The sequence below is a fragment of the Myiozetetes cayanensis genome, unplaced genomic scaffold (genome assembly GCF_022539395.1).
Source record: "Myiozetetes cayanensis isolate MyiCay16 unplaced genomic scaffold, myiCay2020 scf83, whole genome shotgun sequence".
In the NCBI taxonomy this organism is placed as follows: domain Eukaryota; kingdom Metazoa; phylum Chordata; class Aves; order Passeriformes; family Tyrannidae; genus Myiozetetes; species Myiozetetes cayanensis.
The window spans coordinates 3,157-27,408 of NW_026088108.1; the positions used below are offsets into that span (position 1 = coordinate 3,157).

Genomic DNA, 24,252 nt, shown 5'->3' on the forward strand with positions numbered 1-24,252 from the left:
GACGCTCTCTTTCATCTGTAACTATCAGCTGTAACAATTACCCCAAATTTGAATATTATTAATGCTACCTTTTTTTCCGTCTGAAATCCAAGAAATCTTCAGTGGCATTTTGAAAGAATATGTGAGTTTTACGCGCCTTTATTTTTAGCTTCAAAAAACTGAGTATCAGATAGCGAGTTGAGGGAGTATTTATTGTTCATATTCTACTTGTGAAATTAGCGTTAAAGTGGCGACTGAGGCAAGACAGTTGTCCCCACGATGCCAGTGGCACATGAAGAGGAGGGGAAGAGGGGGAGGGAGGGGCGGACGGGCTGGAGAAGTGGCCCGCGCAGAGTGCTGTCACTGCAGGAGCTGTTGCGGTTGACGGCTGAGTGGTTTATTTAAATGTCGCCCGCTGCCTCTGTGATTCGAGGGGACACAACCTCCTTATCGTAATGGGACGGGGGCAGGTGTGTGGTTGCGACGACGGGGATAGAGACGGAGGGGAGCTGGGGGGATGGGAGTTCAAGCACTGCTCCTGTGGCAGCCCAACTAGGACAGAGCACCGCCAGCGGCGCCTTCTGTCCCGTCCCATTCCACCGGGTGCGGTGCCATCAGGGGTAACAGCGGTGAGCAGCGAGGCAGCGGTGGGGGTAAGCAGCAGCAGCACGAGGAGTGACGGGGCGTGGAGTCATTGCCCTGCGCCACAGAAGGAGCCGGGGACAGGGAGGTGGTCACGACCGCGCTGCCGCGGGAGACAGACACACCACGGCACATTTGTGCTGCGGGCAGAGGGGATGTAACATAATATACCCCTGCTCACCAACACCTACACACACTCCCCACTCTCCCTCTGTGCCATCTGCTACCTGTGCACACACCCAAATTTGGGCTAGACATTCACTTCTGTGGGTGTGTCTGCATATGTTACTACAGATTTATGGAGGAGTTAGATTCATGTGTGCTAATTAAAAGCAGTGAAAATAATAAGTTTTCTTTCACCAACTAAGAGTCCCCAACATCACTTGTAAATGGGGACCTGCACACATCTGTGTAGTCCTATCGTCATTCATAAAAATGTGTAAAAAAAGTACTTTCGTATATAAATTATTCTATATGGTAAGGTAAGAACTAACCTAATGGATTATAGTATCTGTTTCTGTGATTTTTCTAATGTTTTACGGGTAGCCATCTGGTCACTTTTTCTTGGGTGACATATATGAGCATTTCAGTGTAGGTCTTGAACAACTGGAGCTAGAGGTAGTACTGGAAATACAATAAGAAATCCAAAGAAAGAATACGTGTTGCGAAATAAGTACTAAGTAATACTAACCGAGTATGACATTGTGATCTTTATTTTTAAAAAAATTATATGCATGGCAGTCTTGGAGGGGAGGGAATTTTCACCATATATGTTTATGCAGGTAAGTAATCCATGGTGTAACTAATTATCTACGCATGTACTTAGATATTTTTTTAAAGAAAAAATGTGTGTATGACTGGGCATTGTTCCTATGGAAAACATTATGATGGAAAACATGATCAGGTGACCTGCCTGGTAGATGAAGAGAAGGCTGTGGATGCAGTCTATCTGGACTTCAGCAAAGCCTTTGACACTGTCTCCCATAATATACTCCTGGAAAAGCTGGCAACCCATGGCTTGGACAGGTGCACTCTCTGCTGGGTTAAGAACTGACCAGAGGGTTGGGCCCAGAGAGTGGTGGTGAATGGTGCTGCATCCAGTTGGCGACCAGTCATTAGTGGTGCCCCCAAGGGATCAGTGTTGGACCCAGTTCTATTTAATATCTTTATTGATGATCTGGATGAGGGGATTGAGTGTACCATTAGCAAATTTGCAGATGACACCAAGCTGGGTGGGACTGTTGATCTACTGGAAGGCAGGAGGGCTCTTCAGAGGGACCTGGACAAACTGGAGAGATAGGTTGATTCCAATGGGATGAGGTTCAACAAGACCAAGTGCTGGATCCTGCACTTTGGTCACAACAACCCCATGCAGCGCTACAGGCTGGGGACAGAGTGGATGGAGAGTAGCCAGGCGGAAAGGGATCTGGGGGTGCTGATTGACAGGAGGCTGAACATGAGTCAGCAGCGTGCCCAGGTGGCCAAGAAGGCCAATGGCATCCTGGCCTGCATCAAGAACAGTGTGGCCAGTAGAACCAGGCAAGTGATTCTTCCCCTATACTCAGCTCTGGCGAGGCCACACCTGGAGTGCTGCATCCAGTTCTGGGTCCCTCAGTTCAGGAAGGATATTGAGGTACTGGAACAGGTCCAGAGAAGAGCAACAAGGCTGGTGAAGGGACTTGAATACAGGTCCTATGAGGAGAGGCTGAGGGAGCTGGACTTGTTTAGCCTGGAGAAGAGGAGGCTCAGGGGAGACCTCATCACTCTCTACAACTACCTGAAAGGAGGTTGTAACCAGGTGAGTGTTGGTCTCTTCTCCCAGGTAACCAGCAGTAGCACAAGAGGGCATGGTCTCAAGCTCTCCCAGGGGAGGTTTAGGTTGGATATTAGGAAGAATTTTTTTACAGAGAGAGTAATCAGGCATTGGAATGGGCTGCCCAGGGAGGTGGTGAATTTGCTGTCCCTGGAGGTTTTTAAGATGAGATTGGATGTGGCACTTAGTGGTCTAGTAACCATGGCGGTGTTGGATCAAGGATTGGACTTGATGATCTCAGAGGTCTTTTCCAACCCGATTGATTCTATGATTTCTGGAATATAAAAAATAGAGTATTCATCTGGTTTAGTCATGTTTAAACTACTATTTTTTAAAATAAGAATTTCCCCATTAAGGTAAATAGAAATTAGTTAATATTGGTTTTAAATGTAATTCAAGGCCTGTGGATTTTCAGATAAAGAAAATGTAATGATAGAGGCAATATTTTAAAATAACCTTTAAAATGCATTTTCAGTATAGACTTTAAAACTACACACTAACATGAATTGAAATGCATTTCATAAAGTAGCCGTTAAGACAGAACATAAAAAATGTCTTCCTTAGGAAAAGCACTCCATACCTGGGTCTACACATTTTAAGATAATATTCTGAAATAAAACATTCCTGAAATCCACAGAGATATGTGTGTTCTGCAATGAAATATTATAAATAATTTGAATTAGTTCCCATTAAATTAATTATCTGTATTGTCTTATACCTTAAAACAGTAATGTTTTTCCTAATTTAATTAGGCTCTCAAATTTCCAGGTTCAACCTCTTGGTATTATAGCTGAACATGACAATGATATATGTCTCTCCTCTTAAGATCTGATAAAGCATGTTGTGCACCTTTATTTGCTTTATTAACTTCGTGCATATTTTGTAACCTTATACAAAGAGAAGGAGGGAGGAAACTACATATAAAGGCACATACACAGTAGTCGTGCCAAAAGGGGAAGGGGAGGGGAGAAAAGAGGGGGCAAAGAAAGGAAGCAAAGATCAGAGAAAAACCGATAGCTTCTAACTTTCAGTTAATTTAAAATGGAAATATAACTTTACATATATTAAAAATATTACACCTTGAAAACAACAGGATGAAGAGGAGGGGAGGGGAGAGAAGAATGGCGGAGAACGGTGTATTGGTGAAATCCTGAGACATCTGGAACATCTTGCTCTGAACCAGGCTCTTGTATGTGCCGCATCCCCGCAGGTCCCGGTTTCCCGTACCTAACTGATATTTGTTACTTTGGGGTTTTTGTTGTTGCTGTTGTTGTTTATGGTGTTTGGTAGAGGAGAGAAGGAGAGAACGGCTTTTTTGTTTCATTAATTGCGATCTTCATTATAAGGGATGATCGCCCCAGGAATCTTCAGTCTCTTCTCCAAGCAGTAGGATTTGCATATTTATTTGATGCCCTAATTTTCTTGACGTATGTAAATGTAACCAGACGTACAGTAAACCTCAGACTGACGTCAGTGAATATTGGACCTTGCTGTTAAACCTTGAACGTGAAGTGAGGATGGGGAACGCAGTGGGGGCGCAGAGCTGGAGCCACTCGATGAGCCTCATCGGAACGCGTCAGGCTAGTCCAGAGCGGCAGTTGCAATGGGGAGGTGGAGGACCGCCGGTAGGCACCCTCCGCAGCAGCGTTGGCTGCTTGGCTCTGCTCGCCGCTTTGCCACACTGATGAGAGACCCTGCCCAATAGAATAAATATTAACAAAAACATTAACCTGGCTCCCCCGCCCTCTCTCCCTACACGGCAGCAAAATAAAGACCACCCTCACGGTGCCCTATCACTGTCCCCAGGAACACCACTGCTCCTCTTAATCAGATGATGAGCAGGCAATATAAAACACTGATCAAGACACAAAAAAATCCCCCCCCTCCCCCCCAGTATTGCATGACATACATAGTGCAGGTAAATAATAATTTTGAATTACTGTATTGATACAATGTTAGTAGTTTGGTGTACGGGATTTGCTGATATCAGTGCTGGTTTAAGGAAGAAGAGGCAGAAAATAAAAAAAAAGTCGCGAGGCTCTGGGCAAACCATTCACCCCTCCAACCGATCTGATCTGCAAGTCAAGACTACTTTCCTGTCTTTGTACTGATTTCTTTCATTTGGCAAGAGAAGCATTATTAAAGGGCTCTCGGATATCTGACTGTAGAAAGATGGCTTTGTTGTTACCAAGGTAGAAAAGGGTAGATATGAGCAATTTTCTAAAACTTTCCCTGTACCCTTTCTCCCTTTAGGTTTATAATGATGTGAGAACTTTTAGCGCTAGGGGAATTTTTACTGGTGAGGCTGTAGAATTAAATGCAACCAGTGTTTTGAAAATGAACGGTATTCTTTGATAGAATCTAAGCTTACTTGTGTTTGTTTGTCTGTCTGTTTTGTTATGTTCTAGAGCATCTCTTCAGAACTTGACACACTCTTAAAGCAAAACAGCTGCAAACCACTGGCTACACACATGCACACAGATGCTCGTACCCATACACACTCATGTACTGCTTCTCTATTCAAACATCTTGACTAAACTTAAATGGCCAAGCCAGGGAATGGAAACATGATTGAGAGATTGATCCAGACTTTTATAAATCCTCTCAGTATTTTTTTGTAGTCATGGTTTGCCCTGAATTTTGTTATTTTAGTCTGAGATTGCATTTTTATTCTTATAGAGTTCTGTTGGTCTGCCTTGTCCTAGGGGCTGTGTTGGCAGAAGAATCCATTGGTGCTGTGCATGGCTGGGCTGCGACAGGGGTTGTGAAGGGCCGTGGTCAGGATAGGGTGGTTGGACTGCTGTCCCTGGCAGTAGTTGGCAGGAAATCCGTGCCTCTGTGGACTGACTACCCTCTCTCTGGAGCCGCACTCTGGATGGGATTCCCACAGAACATATATATATATATATATATATATATATATGAAACATACACAGCACATGGCAAACACCATGTGCAGATGTCATGCAAAGTCACCCCAGACAGGTATAGGCTGTCTGGAAGACTCCCAAACCCCTGACCCTCCCCAAACCACCTCCGAGGCTCAGTCATCAGCACTACTGCCCTGTAACCACCTCCACCAGCCCATCTCCTGCCCACCACAGACGTCGAGCACAACCCCATTGCTGTGTCCTCCCAGGCACATACCTGTCCTGCCTCCCTCTCTTGTGGTGCATCCCCTCCCTTCCCCCACACCTTCCTTGATCAGACACCCTCCAAACTTCTCCCAACCCATCATGCAGCTCTTTGCCTAGCTCCTGCGCCCTAAAAAGACCTGGCGTTTTCATGGGTGAGATGTTGGTTCTATGCCACTGATTTTGAACCTGAAACATTGAATGAGAAGGAGAAAGCCTTCTTCCAGCAATCGCTGTGTTGACGAGAGGTCACACTACAAGTTTCATGATAACAAACTGGAAGGGATTCTTTTTGTTGTTGTTATTATTATTGTTGTTGACCGGTTGATCAATTTTGACAAGTTACACAAAATGGTAATACTTGCCAAAACCAGGACCCAGAAGAATCTCTTCTTCAGAAGTTAGCTGGAGGAAAACACCTTAGAAAAAGTCAACCATTTGGTAAATTATTTTTTGTTTGTTTGTTTCCAAAGAAATGTGTGTTTTCCTTCTCTAGGAAAATGTAACTATTGCTCTTCTTTAGACTAGACATTTCTAATTTGTTCCATCTGTTAAAATGGGACTATGAGAGGTTTTGGTGTAAATTCATTATCTCTGGTAATGCATAACCATATAGTAGAAACTGGAAAAAGACTGTGGCAATGGATAAACAAAAGGGTTTCAGTTCATAAGTAACAAAAGCGTTGGGAAAACTGGTTGAATTTCAAAGCACGTCCTCCTCAGCAGAGAGGGCTGGACTAGACCTTGGCCAATCCCCCCCCCCCCAAAAAAAAAACCCACAAACTTGCAGAGCCTCATACACAACACTTCACTTGTTACTCTGGGGCTTAGGAAGTAATATGGAAAAAAAAAAAAAAAAAAAACCACCCCAAACCCACACACCCACACCCTTTTGCTTCCCCCCATTTTTTTTTTTAATTTTTTTTTTTTTATGGAAGCTTTCTAATTATTTTAGAACCAATCATACAAGAATTACACTGTGACACTTTTAAATAGACATGACAAGGGGAAAGATCTGAATTTCTGGAGATATGAAAGAACCTTCTTTCTGTGCTTTAAAGGGGTTTTGACCATGGTGGGAATCTTTGTTTTCCACTGGAGATTCACCTAACCATTTAGATCTGGAGTCAAATCTTTATTTTATAAAGAACAAATGTAAGTATTGTGAGGGGGGTTTACAGAACCTGAATTCCTTATAAAAGGGAGAGATATCAACTTCATTGCACTTCCACATTTTCCGATTGAGAGAGTGGATATATGGGAACCTGAGCTCAGTTAGCAGCTCTATGACAGTTTCAGGGGTAGGGGTTGCCTCACCTGGCGTCAGACAAAACAAACTATCTTGGGTAGGGTTCCAGGAACTTCCACTGGCGACTACAAGGTAAATTTGACTAACAAGGCACGGTTTTATGAGTTAACATGATGGCTTATATAGGTTAGCTGATTTTGTATGTCTTATGCTAAACTTGTTGGTCTTGTGTGGGGTTAGGTGTGGGAACTATTAATTATCAAGCATATTTCTGGTAAAAACAGAGTTATAATGTTTAAGTATGCAGAGAGGAAGCTTTTTAGTAGTACCTGGGTACCTTTCTAAGGTATATAGACATAGGAACAATCGTTTGCTGGGTTTTAAATTAGAATAATGGAACTGACTTCTGTTGACTACATTTTTGAACTGTTTTCTAAAAAATAAAATTAAAAAAAAATTAAAAAGTTGAACTCATATTTTTGAGATTGTCAGTGTGGAGTTACTCACTGTAGTTAATAAATCCATCTGCCTCTGTGCTTTGTGGGTCACTTGATGGCAAGAAGCCATTCCTTGATTGTCCGAAATGCGGTTTGATCCCTTTGAGCTGGGGTGATTTAATAAATGTTTCATGAGGTTGTAATTATTCCCATCTTGGCCGGGGCGGCAGGGGCAGGTGCAATGTGTCTGGCATAGGCTCAGCCCGAATAAAACGAACACCTTTTTGAGGAGGGGGAGGGGGAGGAGGAGGGGGAGGGAGAGGAGAAGGGGGAGGCGACAAGATGCGGCTCTCTAGGTGCCACTGCCCCGAGGGTCTGGGAATGGCTACTGCGGCACGGCACAGTCCCTGCCGCCGCAGGATCTGAGACCCGGGACTACCCCGACCACCCCGTACCAGGGCGCAGGCTGCCTCCAGCCCTGGTGTGGGCCCTCCAGGCCGCCAGTAGGCAGAGAGCGTAATTGAAGCAAGAGATTTGTACAGTGGTGCTTTTAGTCCTCCCTCTCACCCACTCACCAAAACACCCACCCACCAATTAACATACCTCTTCAAGAACAATTCTAGCCCAGGATTCATGAATAGGGGGAAATAACTTACCATAAAATAGAGGAACACTGATAGTTTGTAATAAATAGTATACTTTTAAACTAAGGCTGATGTAATCGATATGATGCAATAACAGTGATTGGATTGTTGTATTTATTTACACACACAACTCTTGATATAGTAACAGTTTTGTAAATATAGCTCATGCCTTTCTAATGATCCTGATTTCAGGACATCGGTGATCTGAAAGACATGGAAATTCTATCGGGAAAATTCTGGCTTAATGTATTTTACATGTTTTGAACTTAAGGGTAGATGGAACCTCCATCCTTTATTAAGTAGTTGGCAGCTTACAGTATGCAAATATATATGCCTGTCAGCATCTCTATTCAGCAGTCCCAAGTATTCTTAAATTGTTTTTTTTTTCATCATAGGTGTCCACAAATAATTATGGAATTTGGGTTTTTTGTTAATAATTAGGTCCTGTAAATATTAATTTTTACATTTAACCCTGCAGATACTGGAGTACATTACTTGTATCTGTTTTATGTTATATTAGATCATCTGTAGGAAATGTGGTTAGTTTTTTCCCTGTTTAATCTAGAGTCAAGTGTTTTAGTAATTTATTGAATAATCTCCAAATGTTAATATACACAGTACCTCCTGAACACACATGCATTTATATATTTACATACATTTCATGAACAAGATCAGTGAAATCGTTTAAATTATTACCCTTTACCTTTTTTGTGGCTATTTTTCAGATTTAATCAATGCAGGAAGACCACAGGAAATGACAATCGGGACAAGAAATGTTTGAGGGTTTTTTTTTTAATAATAAAAGTAATCTCACAGAACATGTTCTCTAATAGTACATAGTGTATTCATCTGAAATTACTGAGTGTGGTTTTCTTTCTTCCCCAAATTTTGCATTCTCGATAGTCTGCCTTTTCTTATTCTGTACTATGGATATCCCTTTCCATATCTTATGTTCAACATAACAGAAATGTAATCTACAGCTACCTGTAAAATTCAATTGTGGTCACAAAAGAAATTATAAGACACTTTTATTAGAAGGCAAGCCAGTCAAGTGACTTACCTGGCTGAAAGGAAAGAGAAAGGACATTATGCAGGAAATACTTACCTGTATTATATTGGTGTGACATGCTTTAAATTTATGTGAGTTCTATTCTAATGTAGTATGAAAAGAGGATTCAAATAATGTTCATAGAATCATAGAATTAACTGGGTTGGAAGAGACCTCTGAGATCATCAAGTCCAACCCTTGATCCAACCCCACTGTGATTACTAGAAGGATGTTATATAGTTATGTACTACATAGCAGTTTAAATAGGTTCCTATGTGTATTCTATACAGAAGATAGGGATACCATCATTGGAACAAGTCTCTGTAATAATTACAGAATCATAACAATTCCTCTTAAAATAAATAGAGACTGTTTTTCCTTAAAATATACCCTGAGGATCTTTCTTTACATCACAGCCATCTGGACACCTATAAAAAGATTAGAAAACAATCACATACCAATTTAAAGGCCATTAATGGGAATTTATTAGGAAGGCAGGAGGAAAAAAATAAATGTTTGGATTCCGTATCTTCCAATATTCAGATCACCCTAAAGTGATTTTGGAAAAAATCAGCAATGGTTGTATAGATGTTTTTTAATATATATTCACAATGTGCAAATTTTTTTTTTTTGTGCAGTTTTACTGGGTGCCCCTCAATTTCAAGGCCCTTCTAGATGACAGAAAATTAGAAAATTTAATTGGCAATATGGGTAATGTACAGTTAGGTTATAATTTTCATGTTGACTCTTTTGACTTTCTGAGGCTTCAATGATTAATCAACAAAATGTGACAGGTGTATTGCAGTTACTTCTTAAGTCAGTGTGTGAGTAAGGTGGTCTTGAGAATGGAACTCGATGTTTTAAAGGCATATTTTGCATCTTTGAAACATAGTCATTTACAATAAAATGTCTTGTATTTAACTGCAAATACTGTAACATGGTAACATGCTTTAATGTACACATTAATGTGAACATGTATCTGTGTTAACATGTATTATATATAGAAATATCTATATAAGCATAGACATAGACACACATACACAAGGAATACATGAATTTTCATGCCTCTGACAATGCAATGCATGAATTCACAATCCTATTGTATGTAACTCATGCCTCTGACAATGCAATGCATGAATTCACAATCCTATTGTATGTAACACATGCCTAACCACTAATACTGTTGCCTCTAGATATTGCAAAAAAAAAATAAATCTTTCTAACTGGCAATTTGGAGAATTTTGCATATCAAAATGATCATGTGCCTTTAGATATATCAGATGTCTAATTGTCATCCTTGTTGTGCTTGAACATCCTGAGAAGTAATGAAGAAGCACAGTAACAAATAATAGTGTTATAAGAATTCTAACCATTTTATGCCAAACTGTATAATCTAAAAAGAGCACTGGCACAATTAGTTTATATGTCTCATGTATACTAAGCACTTGTGGCAAATTGTAGTGTTTCCTTATACCAGAGTATCTAACACACATTTAAAAAAAATAATAATTTCAGAGGCTGATAATCTGAAAGTATAAGTGAATAGCCTCATTAGTAATATCACTACTGAATTCAGGATTTGGTATATTAATAATATTTATGTGTTACTTCTTGGTGGCAGTATTAATTTTAGACCTTGTCTGATAAATTATATTGCTTTCCCTTTTTCATGTTTTTGTAATATTAATCTATGGTAAAAAATGGACTGGTTTATATAGATGTAATTTTACAATGTAACCACATATAATATATATATTTAAATGCAAATATCTATACACATGTACTTAGTCCTACACATGTATACATGGTTTCCCTGTGTACGTACAAGCACACATATGCTTTATTATGTGAGCAGGCTATACAGTCAGTATAGAACAAGAATTTTAGTTTAACTCCATGCATTTAAATATTTCCCCTTAAAAACAGTAACAATGCAAACAGCTTAATTTACAAAGAAATCTATTTAAATGTAGGGAGATGTATTCCCTATAATTGTACAGGAACATAAAGCATGATGTATTATGTTTTGTTTTACACCTTAAAAGAATAGTAGCAGTATGAATTTCAAGCAAGAATTTCCTTTCGAACTGTAGAGCAACTCATATTCTCTGTGCTGAATTCTTCAGTATGCATTTTATACTGATCACACTATGTATGAGCTGTTGAAATGCATTTATTAATTTCAACAGCAAATCTTGTAGGTCTCAGTCTGGACTTTCATTGTATCGTGTAGTTGAGAGACCTTTATTGTTTGCACTTTAGACTTAAAAAAATTCTATACAAATTATAATGTTAAATAATTCAAAGTATAATGTGGAGGAGAGGTGAATTGAGAGACTTAATTCCTAAAACTGTACATAATTCATTCTAACAGTTTAGAAAGACTTGCCTTCATCAATTTCTTGAGTAATATAAGCATAATTCCAAATAAACATATAGAGGAAAATGCATTGCACAGTCATCCCAGGGTAAATACCTGCAAATCACTATAGACACAAAACATAATCGAGCTGTGAAGCCATTAAAAACACATCACAGCAGTGAAAATTTTCAATGTAATTGCACATTGACTACTGCATAACACAGATCTGATCCCCAGTCTCAGAAAGCAAAGTCTTACTTGAAGATATAGCAAAGTGCACAAGCAGAGGTTGCCAAAAGAGAAAGACAGGTAAAGATGTTCCACAGATCTGAAGCACTTTTACGTATCCTTAGAGAAAGAATTCTTTCAGTCTTTGGAGATTAGAGTGATCTATGCTAGCAAGAAAGAAGGTAAAGGCAGCAGGTAGATTTTCCTGCAGTCGGGAGCAGCAGAGGGCTTAGTCCTGACCTGCCACTGCTGCCGCTGCTGCCACTGCGGGCTGACAGGTGCAGATTGTTGATCACTCATGCATCTGAATAACCATGTGTACCTGAATTTCTCATGACATCATCATTACCTTTGTCTCCTGCGGTCCTGGACCTCTGATCTTGCTGGGCTGGTCCACATTTTGGCACTAAAAGTCAATGATGCCTCCTTTCAGATCGGGGGCAGCAGAAAGCCAGAAAGACTTGCATTTAACTGCAAATCCTGTAACATGGCAACATACTTTAATGTACGCATTAATGTGAACATGTATCTGTGTTAACATGTATTATACTAGAGAAAGCAAGGATCTCCCTCTCCCCCCCAACACACATACATGCAAGATATTTGCAATTAAGCTGCCATCATTTGGTAAAAATCTCTATACCATGCATAATCTAAAAGAATCAGGAGCTGGATCCTCGAATCATCTTGTCCCTTTTTACTGAAATGGGTTTTTTTTTTTCTTCTTTACACTGCGCTGGAAATTGATGGTGGTTTTACATCTTTATAGAGTCTAAAGAGTCTTTTGTGACTCTGAAGTAATTTATAATGCAAATAGAAGTTTGTGAAGGGATGGATGCTTTTTCAGTCTTATCACAGCTTCATGCCCCTTAATAGCTGGGTTTTTCTGATATTAAAAGATGAGTTGTTGTCTATCCCTGCTGGAAATTACTGACTGAAAGGAAAAGTTCTGAATAAACTTTGGAGACAACAGATCTCTTCCGGATGTTATTAGCTGAGTACGCGTGCACACACAAACACAGGTCACAGTTGCATAAAAGGATGACTATTTTAAAGCAGCACTAGTACTCTTGGAGGAAACTGCACGTCTATAAAAAAACCCCCTGGATTCTAGCAAGGAAAGCTAGAGGGAAGTGAGTTGTTATCTTTGGTTATCTAGCTTTATGAGTGTTTTGGTCTTCATAAAGCTAGATAACCGAAAGTAAAAACTCCTTCAATATCATCGTACACCATGCAAAAATGAAAGACTACTGAAAGAGACAGTAAAAAACAAACAAACAAACAAAACAACCAAGAAAGGTCAGGAGTGCTTATTGAATCTAACATTTTTACAGCTAAAGGTGGGAGTGGAGGGAATTCAATGGCATACTTAGTACAAAATATGAAGTTGTCAGATGCTAAATGCTGCAACAAGGAAATGGTACTGATGGTAAACAGTGCATGTGCAACTATTGCTGTTAAATAAATAAATTAGGAGGAACCTAGACCAGTTAATGTTTAACTGGGCTGAGCTGTTTCACTTTACAAAATTATTCACTGCAATGAAATGGCTAAAAATAAAGCTGGTGGTTGATGTTGGTGGTGATGATACAGTGTGAACTGAACTGGAAAAAAAAACAATCGGCATTCATCTTAGACAAAGCATTGAGGGGTTTATTTCAAATAATATGAAAACAGGCTTTCAAAAAAGTTTAGGTTGGCATGTAGGCAAGCTTAAGAATTTATATCTACTGAGAACTCGGTGGAACTGCACAAGGATGAAAAAGTGATGGCTGATTTTTATTCTTCTGTTCAAAATGCAAACACGGATGTTTCTCTGCTCTGAGAAGGTTTCCGTGAGGAAGCTATTGAAGCAGAAAGACATGATGGAGATGAGATCGCTTCCTCCCTTGTCAAAGTGTTAAAAATGTTCTGTGTCTTACTCTGTGCCTAGCACTAGAAATGAAAGTGACATTTACTCAAAAAATCCATGTGTGTGCCTCCTCTCTTTTTGTTTAAGGATGATCAGATCTATCTAGGAAACAGCTCTGGTATCCCAAACTGAAATAATTAGGACGTATATAGACTTGACAGAAATGGAAAGGGGGTGGGGAAGGTGACTGTCTGTCTTGCCTAATTGATTCCCTTAAACAACTTGCAGGAGATGTGAACTGCTTGGCACTCCCATTCCCACGCTCAGGGCAAGTGGCAATTCCATGCCCCGGCAGCCTGTGACAGACAGCTCTGTTGGGGGCTGGAGAATGAAAAAAACCATCAACTGCACTTTACCATACTCGTCTCCATCACCTCCATAAACGGAGGTAATTTCCCACCCACAGCCATCTGCAGGCTCCCAAGTGAGAACACCAACTGCTCTGTGGCTGCACACTGTCTCTTTCTGTTAATTTTGGAACCTCGGTACAAGTTCCTTGGGAGTAAGTTTCACTTTTCTTCCATGGTGCAAGTATCACAGATGATTTAGGAGAGGTAAGGTAGAGGCAAGGTAACCTGGGAGGTGCAGCTATGGAGATTGTGCCTCTCTTCCCTGATGGAAAAAATAGCAGACATAATGTGTTGACCTTGCAAACATCTCATGGGTTTTAATAAACACTTGTTTGGATGTTATTCATATTTATAATTATTGCAGTTTAGGCACCATTTACAGTGAAATTGAGCAGGATTAATTTTTAAGGGCAACATTTTCCTTTGAACTCAACCTTAGCATCTTTCCAGAGGCAGACTAGTGTCTAATACTATCTTAGAAACTGAACATCTCTAAGGTAGATTAAAATAAGATCAGAGATAAGGAAACAATTCTCAACGTTATTCATAAATTAAAGGGTTAACCTTGTACAGGTTGTTTGTGGTTTTGGTGCTTAAAGGGTTTTTTGGGGGTTTTGTTTTTTCAATTTTTACTTTGTAATAGGATGACTCACATAAAATATTGTTCAGGGATTTATAATGGAAATACTTACCTTTACATCACATACTCTGAGAGGAAAGAAGCACCGAACCATCAAACAGGTCCTAGAAACATGACATGCATTGTTGATTTAAAATAAATAATTAGTCTCCAAAGTCATCTTATCTTCCGTGTAGTTCCAAATATATTCTATAGGATTTTCAAGGCTTACTTGGTGGTTTTTTTACTGAGATTCAGCTAGTATCCCAGCCAAACTGTATTTACATAAATTCCCACTTTATCTGCTGTACACTTGCCAAAGTTTTACTACTGTAGTGACTGATGAGAAGCCCCTTGTTTATTTACATTTGAAGTACTCTTTGTGCAACCAGTCTTTGGAGTGTCTGTATGACTTTCATTTACTTCTATTCAGGGGTGCTATTTACCTAGAGCGATTGTCTACTACAATTAATATTTACATTACAAAGTATGTGGTTTTCTTTCTGAAAGACCTTCAATTAAGGCAATAAGCTGTTTTCTGGGGAAACCTATTGTTTACTCAGGCATCTAATGGAGTCAATTTACTTAAGCTTTTGCTTGCATCTTGGTATTTTATGCAAATTTCTTCAGAAAAACCCCCAGGAAAAACATAAATATTATAATGGTGTTAGCCATTGTAATATTAAATTGATTTGTACTATACTGACATTACATGACTATAATAAAACACATTATTATTACTATTACTATTACTATTACTATTACTATTATTATTATTTATTATTATTATTATTATTCCTTCATTGTTTAGAAGAAAAATGCCCCTTCTCCTGCAAATCTGACTTGGAAAAAGAGAGCATGTTAAAATGTAGTAGCATGTCCTCCAAGTTTATGCTTGCCTCATGTAGTAAATGATGTTATGTAAAATATCTATCTGTAAATTGCTGTTTCCTTAAAATTTATAAAACCCCAATCAAACAATATACATCTTTAAATATAAAGAAGTTTAAATATCAGTTGAGCAGTCCTTTGAAGGCTAATTTTAGCACTGGGAAAAAAATCATCAAGTTTATTTAGAGTGCCACTCCATCATAAGACAGTTGAAGTTGCAGGTTGCGTGAGTATGCATGTTAACTAGTAGGAACCCAGGCTTATTCTCTGTGAAAAGGGAGCAGCAGATTGCTGTGCAAGGCCGATGTTAAAAAGGTAGCTGAATTTAACACCATCTGGAAGAAAAGATCCTTTCATAACTTTCTCACACCATCAGACAAAACTAGTGTCTCTTGTTCTGGGCCCTTGTCTATGTAGCCATACAATATTGAGTCATTATACTTTTGCCGAGAGAAAATTTGAGAACACAATATGAGTAACCAGTGAATGACCAAGTTTCATTGTGCCTACTTAAGTCAATTGAAATCTAGGTCTAGAGCTATGAATAGTAGTATTGTTTTCCTCACCAGGGTTGTACTAAATGTCAGCACAGTGTAAAGAAAAACTTGAAATCTGCAAATAACTTACCATATTTCAGTTATAATATTTTCCCACACTAGAACTAATATCATTGCTCAGGTCTACAATGCACAAAACAAAACAAAAAAAAAGAATCAGAGAAAAATGAGTTCATTTACAAGTTATTTTACTCAGATGAACTTTTTAATTTCTTATGGGAACTTGAATTCAACGTATAGAGATGGTTTGTCACTTCCTGAGAAGTTCAAGTTACAAACCTGTTTTTTATTTAATTTAGAAAATAAACTGTGTCAGCAAGCTTGTATCTTGCAATTATTCCAACTCTAGCTTGGGACTGATAAAACATACGTAAGTGTACTCCATATTACACAGGTTGCTTCTGCATTGAGTCCAGGGAAAGATTTATCCTTGAATAATTAGAAGAAATAAGGCTGAAGTTGATAAACAAAGTAATGGTGGGTAATATATTTCTGTAGGTGTTTGTGAAATATATTAATACATCTCAGTGTACATCCAGGTACCAGAAGAAATGTTTCCAGTTCTCTCAGTTTTTATTACCTTTTTTTCCCCCACTTGATAATAGTTCCTATTATAAGTGCTATTCAGTTCAGTCCTCTATTTAGGATTCATATATCAATTGGTACAATGCAGACTAAGAAAAAGAAACAGTTCAAATACATTGCAAGGAGCTAGTTACATATTTTATTAGAACGTGTGGTTTTAATCTAATTGACAGTAATTTTGTTAGTTTCATTAAATGTCATGCAGTTCTTAGCATAAAACTGCAAAGCAATGAGTAACTACACTTTTGATTAATACATCTGTGCCATCCACACTACCTAGTACATTTCTAAACAGTAACGATATCTGCAGCATTTGTCATTTGTAGTAATACTGACAGAGACCACTCAGAGTGGCTTGTGAAAAACTTGTATTTTCTTAATTTCTTATGTAACAAAATGTAAGATAGGAACAATAATAGGAATTAGGATAATCCAGACTTGAAGTATAAAGACCAAAATTACACTAGCACATTTAAATTCCATTCATGGCAGGTAGAAAGAAAATACAAAACTCTGTAAGCCATAGTGCTAGTGGGGCTGTTGCACTGACAGTAACAAAAGCTGAGTATTGTACAAAATATGGCAGTGAAGGAAACTATATTTACTAGTCCAGAATTTGATTGCATGAATAGATATATCCATGAGTGCATCTATGCCTTCCAAAAGTTGCCATTAATGCACATTAACATAGAAGAAATTCATTATTTGTTTCAATTGAAATGGAAATATTTATTTCAATATGTGAAATATTTAATTTTATAAAGAACTTGAGTGTGCTGCCTTTTAGGGCAGATTTGGCCTTTCCTGTGTGAATCAGAAGTTGTTTTCTTGTTTCTGTTGACTAGTTCCAGAAGGGAGGGTGAAATAGTAGTCCCACAGAGATACAATGAAAAAGTCCATTAAGATTTTTAAAATGCACAACACTTTCATAGATTGCACACTCTGTAATGAGCACATTAATTAGCTCTTACCTCCATTATTTTAATTTAGAGGAAAGAAAACTCCAGACTTCTGACAATTAAATTTCCCAACTAAATGGTAAATGCATGATATAAAAATTAATACATTTTTATGGACCTTTCTTGGAGGGAATGTGAAAGGAGAAGGAGAAAAGGAGCCCTTTGGATTTGTAGTTGTCTACTAACAATAACCTATTTTGCTATTCTTGAACCTGTTGAATGTCTTTAGCTATATACACATGTACATGTATATATAAACCTATAGATTCATAGTGTGTAGTGTAAAGCAGGTGTGAAGATTACCTGCAAGGACCATAGTCTAATCTGGATGAAACTGTGTTATTAGCTTTGTTGTTGTAAGAAGGACTGAGTCTCATAGCAGTGTTGTTGATTTATATACATAGATATAGTAGGAGAAAGTAAGGGGAGTGGGGTGTTCAGCCTGTCATTAAAGGTAATGCTATTCCTTCCCCCTCCCATTCGATATGATTAAGGTTAATCTATTAATGAGCCAAATCCTGCAGTCCTTGTTCTTAGAACTACCACTGAAAGAAAGATTGGATTCATGGTTGCCAATACCTATACATGTTGAAGACAGTGTGATCTGCTTTTGGATCAGATGGATAACAGGTCAATGAAATATCTATCATTAGTCTTCATAGATTTGGGTCTTGATTTTGAGTCATATTTGACAGTATTAATTGGGGAGATCTATTATTAAAGTGTAGCTTGCCAAGGAAGGATCTCTGGCTGTCTACAGTGAACAAACACATGGGTCAGGGGAGAAGAAAGATTCTTTGGGACCCCAATGAAGGAAAGGCTCTGTGCTTTGGCCCTGTAGAGTCCATGCATGAGTATTCCCTTCTAGAAAATGAAGAAGCCGCAGGCAGCCCTGACAAGGGAACTGCACCTGCTACCCTCCTACCCCCAGTGAGGGGCCTGGCCACCCTTGGCAAACTTGAGATTTACCCAGGCTGCTGGCCTCCAAGAGAAGGGACAGTGCACCCTTTAACAGCTTTTTCAACTCAATTCAGATGAATTAAACTGAAGAGGAGCAGAAACCTTGGTGTTGGAATCTGCTTGCTTGGTCTCCTCAGCCTGCAGCAAAGGACATGCAGGAGGCACCTCTGCAAGACCTAACCCCTGTGACCTCCCACCACCGAGGGTCGCTGCTATGCTGAGATGGCAGTGGAGCCATTCCTTACCAGTGGAGCTTTGATTGCCTCCTGCAACTGGGGCACTGATTAGCATTTCCTGGGAGACCAGTGGCAGCAGCAGGGCTGCTGGGCCAGGTTAGTCGTGCCAAGGATCACCCTCCCTCACACCCCCTTGGTTGCCTACCTTTTTTTCCCCCATTATATATAGTTACATATATATATAGTTTTCTCCCACTATTATATACAGTTACATGCATATGTATTTAGCTTAAATACTTATATAGAGTTATATACACTTACAATTAATAATTTAGGTTCTTCTATCTTCTACGCTGGACTTCCAGAGGGCAGATTTTCACCTGTTCAGAAGACTGGTCGAGAGCATACCCTGGGAAAAAAACCTTGAAAACAAGGGGGTACAGGAGGGATGGATGTGCTTCGAGAAGGAAGTCTTGAGTGCACAGGAACAGGCTGTACCAGTGTGTCAAAAGGCAAGCTGGTGAGGTAGACGACCAGCTTGGTTGAACAGGAAGATTCTGAAGGAAATCAGGGATAAAAAGAGAGCTTACAGACTATGGAAAATAGGGCTGGCTACTCAGGATGAGTTTAGGAGTATAACTAGGTCATGCAGAAAGAAAATTAGAGAGACAAAAGTGCAATTTGAAGTCAATTTGGCTACTTCTGTTAAGGATAACAAAAAGCACTTCTATAAATACATTAATAACAAAAGGAGGGGCAAGGAAAACCTCCGTTCCTTGTGGGACTTGGGGGGAAACATAGTTAACAGGGATGAGGAGAAGGCTGAGGTACTTAACACCTACTTTGCCTCAGGATTCACCAGTAGGACAGGTGGCCCTCTGGACAACTGTCCTCTGGAGTTTGTAGACAGGGACAGGAAGCCAAACAGTCCCCCTGTATTCCAGGAGGAAAGAGTCAGTGACTTAACCACCTGGATCCACACAAGTCCATGGGACCAGATGAGATCCATCCTAGGGTGATGAGGGAACTGGCAGAAGAGCTTGCCAAACCACTCTCCATCATTTACCAACAGGTCTGGCTCTCTGGGGAGGTCCCAGACGATTGGAAGTTGGTCAATGTCACGCCAAACTACAAAAAGGACTGCAAGAAGGACCCGGGAAACTCCAGGCCTGTCAGCCTGACCTCAGTGCCTTGCAAGGTTATGGAGCAGATCATCCTGAGTGCAATCGCATGGCACCTATAGGATGGACAAGGGATCAGAGCCAGCCAGCATGGGTTTAGGAGGGTCAGGTCCTGTTTGACCAACCTGATCTCCTTTTATGATCAGGTGACCCTCCTGGTGGATAAGGGGAAGACTGTGGATGTAGTCTATCTGGACTTCAGCAAAGCCTTTGACACTGTCTCCCATAATATACTCCTGAAAAAGTTGGCAGCCCACAGCCCTTGCTAAGTTTTTCCTTTCATAGGTAAACAGCAGTGGTTCCAACAGATCTCTGAGTTGCTCTTTCCTAGGGATCTGCCATAGGCTAAGAATGAGGGCTAATTTTTCAATGCTAGATTGTTTTGCTTTAATTATCTCTGAACCAAACTTGATACATTGGAAATGCTACTGGTTATTCTCTGCATCAGTAGTAGATTTCCAGTATAAGAAGTAACATTTTGAAAATTATGTTTTGCTTGTAATGTTATTCAGTTTTATATCTATAACCTCTTGCCTTTGATTTTTCTTTTAATCTGGGCTACACCTAAATAGAGGTATTTGTAAAATAATTTATAGTATAATGGCAAACACACATGTAATGTAGACATAATCACAGCATGCATAGAGTTCAGGGCAAGATTAAGCTTGTTCCTCCAAGGTTTCTTGCCTGTTGTGAGAACAGTTTTCAGTTCCTTGATTTCTTAAAAAAAGCTGATGTAACATTCCTAACACTGGAATGTAATGATGAACTGCTATTTATTCACTTATCCTAAATACTGATTATTTAAATATTTATGCTGAAGTGTAATGTGATAAGAACACAGGTTGTCTTCATTTGCTTAATGTTTTGTAGACTATTATGGCTTTGATGATGCTGAAAACCATGTGAGTGAGGTCACAGCAGTGAGCAGGATCACCAGCCTTCTCTGATACAGAAACTAAGGAAACTGCAAATATAAAAGATATAGGTAAGAAACTGCCTTTTGTTTACCCTTTCCACTTCCAGTTTGTGTATCAGTATGGAGAAAATAGAAACTAGATCAAAATGAACTTTATAAATGAATGACTATGAGAAATGATCAACATTTGGTCTTGTTTAAAGTCTAAGAAGACGTGTTTGGGAAAAATAAATATCCCATGCTTTGTGTCAAAGCTTGGTCAGTGTATCTTTGGACTTGAATAGTACCAGCATTTGACCCTTTGTAAAGAACCTGTATGGTCTGATCAGGATAATTTTAATTCCAAAATAAACTCTGTGCAAAGTGGCATACAGTTGTTTTTTAAAATAAGAATTTTTAAGATACATCTTTTCAAATAAGTTACATTTATTCTGTTATTAATGTCAGTTCTCTGAAAGGGATATGAACATAAAAAATACTTTGCTGTCATGTAGAATATTATCTTAAGGAAAGAAGAGTTTGGGGTGTTATAAAGTAATATCATTATCATGATAATATCATTAATAGTTTAATGTAATTGGAATCTAATGCAATAACCTTGTATGAGAAAGCTGAAGTCAGTAACAGAAAACCTGTACAATAAGGATAGAATGTACATGTGTGGGTTTTTTTCTCACCTAAATCAGCAGCAGTTGTGGTACATCCAAAAATGTAAAATTAACACTTTTTTGTATAAATATAAATTATTACCTTTAGATGTTTTCTGTCACAGAAATCAATTTCTATTGAAGTACTGTAAAATTCTATGCAGGTACATAGAAAAGTATAATCTTGTGGTGCTACCAACTGAAATGGAAGTGGAACTAATTCTTCACTCCTTTTTTTGTATTAAATATTTGCTTCAAAAAAGACCATTATAACCTCATTTTCTATGACTGTAATTGATGTAAGCCTACATTTTATAGGTTCTTGTTTAGTCAAGTACTGAGGATTTTATGAGGTACCGATATTTTGCCAGTAGTCATAAAAATATTGTTGGAAATATATGAATAATAATTTATATCTTCCTCTAAATCCACATAATTCTCAAATGGCATAAATCAGTTTCATATGACAGCTATGTAGATTATCTTTTTACTTTAGAAACATACATGAACAGAATTGGCATATGACCTCAAACTTGTTTGTGTGTATATGTATACATATGTAAGTTTAAATGCTAAAAAATCTATGATCTATATGTACACGTGCACTTTCATGAAATGTTCACTACAGCAACCATAAGCTTTACCCCATTTACCTCAAAAAGAAGTCATGTGCTAAGGGAAGATTCATAGTACAATTGAGTTAAGAGTGAGTAACCTCTGTCACTGGTGTGTTTACACTGACAAGTCAGAAACCTTCCATGTCTTGCCTGCATTGCTGTTTACCATTGATTACTGATGCAATAATCTAAAAGAGACACTCAAGGGTTTTATTGTAAATTATACTTAAATTCACTTACATTCTACTAGGAATAATATTTTATTTTCTATAGAATATTCTAATCCTGTAGTTAAAAGTAGTATTTTTTATAAAATGAAGCAAAAAAGAAAACACAGTATTTATGTTTTCATAATTTAAAAATTATTAATCAAACACATTAGATATTATAACATAAATATTTAAAAATGAATTATTATAATTGTAGTTGAAATACAACTCAAATTCTTAAGACCATTACATCTAAATAATATATTACAAATTACTTAATTATTTATAAACACTAATTAAAAATAACTGTAGGGCAAAGAAAAAATTTATTTTCAAATAGTCCTTCTTTTTTTGTACCAGGTACAAAAATGTTTCAGATGTGTAAAAAAATCCCCAAATAATCCCCCTGAAAACCACCCCCATCCTCAAAAAAAAAAGATCCAAATGTCCAAGTTTACTTCATTAAATGCAATATTTTTGTTTAGAGTAATAAAATTTTTATGGTGATGCTTATTGTGACCATGCTATCAATTCAAATATAAGCTGATTGATATATATAATTTCTATTAGCAGGAATAAAAGAGTGGAACAATTAATGTGGGTGGGTGTCGGGAGTGGACCAGCAGAGGCCTACAGAGAATGGAGACAGATGCAGAAAGGCTACGAAGAAACCTTGGAGGAAGAAATCTATCTAGAAGTGCTTTGACAACTGCAACTGCAGGAAGTGCCTGAGATCCAGCGATAAGACGCCGCTTCCACAGACCCCTGCAGAACTCCCCTATCTGTGCCCCTCACCATTCCTTCCCTTCCTTCCCTAACTCCTAAATCTCCCTATATGGCTGGACATATCCCTGCGGTCAATCCCTCCATTTTCCCTTATCTCTGACCCTTAGGATTCGGTGCCCCTGGCAAGAATCCCACCCTAGTTCGAGACCCTTCTATGTACCCCTCTATATAAACTGACACCTTGTTTTAATAAACGCCATTTTGTGAGTCACCTATCTGGGGGCTCATCTCCTATACAAAATGTGCCCGAGGGTCTTTCGCGGGGACAAACCCCACCCGCGATAGGTGGGAGGTGAGTGTATATAAAAATAACAATAGCATTTTTAAACTTGCCCTGAGAAATAGTGAGGACTTGGCAAGATTTTGGTGGCTATAGATTAGCAGTGAGAGTCAGAGATACATAAAATATGGAAAAATTAAAATCATGGGCTATGTGTATTTTAAATCTAGCATTTAGTGCTAAATGTGAAAAGTCTCAGTGAACTCACTGTTGTTATTAGTAGTATTAGACTGCATTCAGGGATGCCATTTAACTATATTTCATAGAAGCAGAGGTGGGATGACCTTGGCTGGATGCCAGGTGCTCACCCAGCTGCTCTATCACTCCCTTTCCCAGGCAGACAGGGGAGAGCGTAAGGTGGAAAACAACTCATGGTTTGGGATAAGGCAGTTTATTTAAAGCAAAAACAAAGTGGAAACTTGCACGTACAAAAACAAAGCGAAGTGAAAGATAACATGGTTTATTCTCTACTTCCCATCAGCAGCAATTGGTTGACCACTTCTGAGAAGCAGGGCTTCAGCACACATAACGGTTTCTCAGCAGACAACCATTGGAGACAATGAATGCCCACCTTCATGCTTTTATATCTGACCTGATGTCGTAGGGTATGGAATATTAGCAAGTTTGCAGACAACACCATGTTGGGAGGGAGTGTAGATCTGCTGGAAGGCAGAGGGACCTGGATATGCTGGATAGTTAGGTTGATTCCAAGGGGATGAAGTTCAAAAAGGCCAAGTGCCGGGTCCTGCACTTTGACCACAACAACCCCCCGCAGCGCTACAGGCTGGGCACAGAGTGGCTGGAGAGCAGCCAGGTAGAAAGGGATATGGAGGTGCTGATTGACAGGAGGCTGAACATGAGCCAGCAGTGTGCCCAGGTGGCCAAGAAGGCCAATTGCATCCTGGTCTGTGTCATGAACAGTGTGTCCAGCAGGACGAGGGAAGTGATCCTTCCCCTGTACTCAGCACTGGTGAGGCCACCCCTTGAGTATTGTGTTCAGTTCTGGGCCTCTCAGTTCAGAAAAGACATTGAGGTGCTGGAGTGAGTCCAGAGAAGAGCAATCAGGTT

General features: G+C 39.0%; 1 long non-coding RNA gene across 1 annotated transcript; it reads left to right on the forward strand.

Annotated features, from left to right (window-relative positions):
* The first annotated feature begins 347 nt into the window (after positions 1-347).
* On the forward strand, positions 348-23,132 carry LOC126652406 (uncharacterized). Its single transcript, XR_007631967.1, has 3 exons — positions 348-449; positions 20,600-20,714; positions 22,689-23,132. It is a non-coding gene; the product is annotated as an uncharacterized LOC126652406 (long non-coding RNA).
* Positions 23,133-24,252: the final 1,120 nt, after the last annotated feature.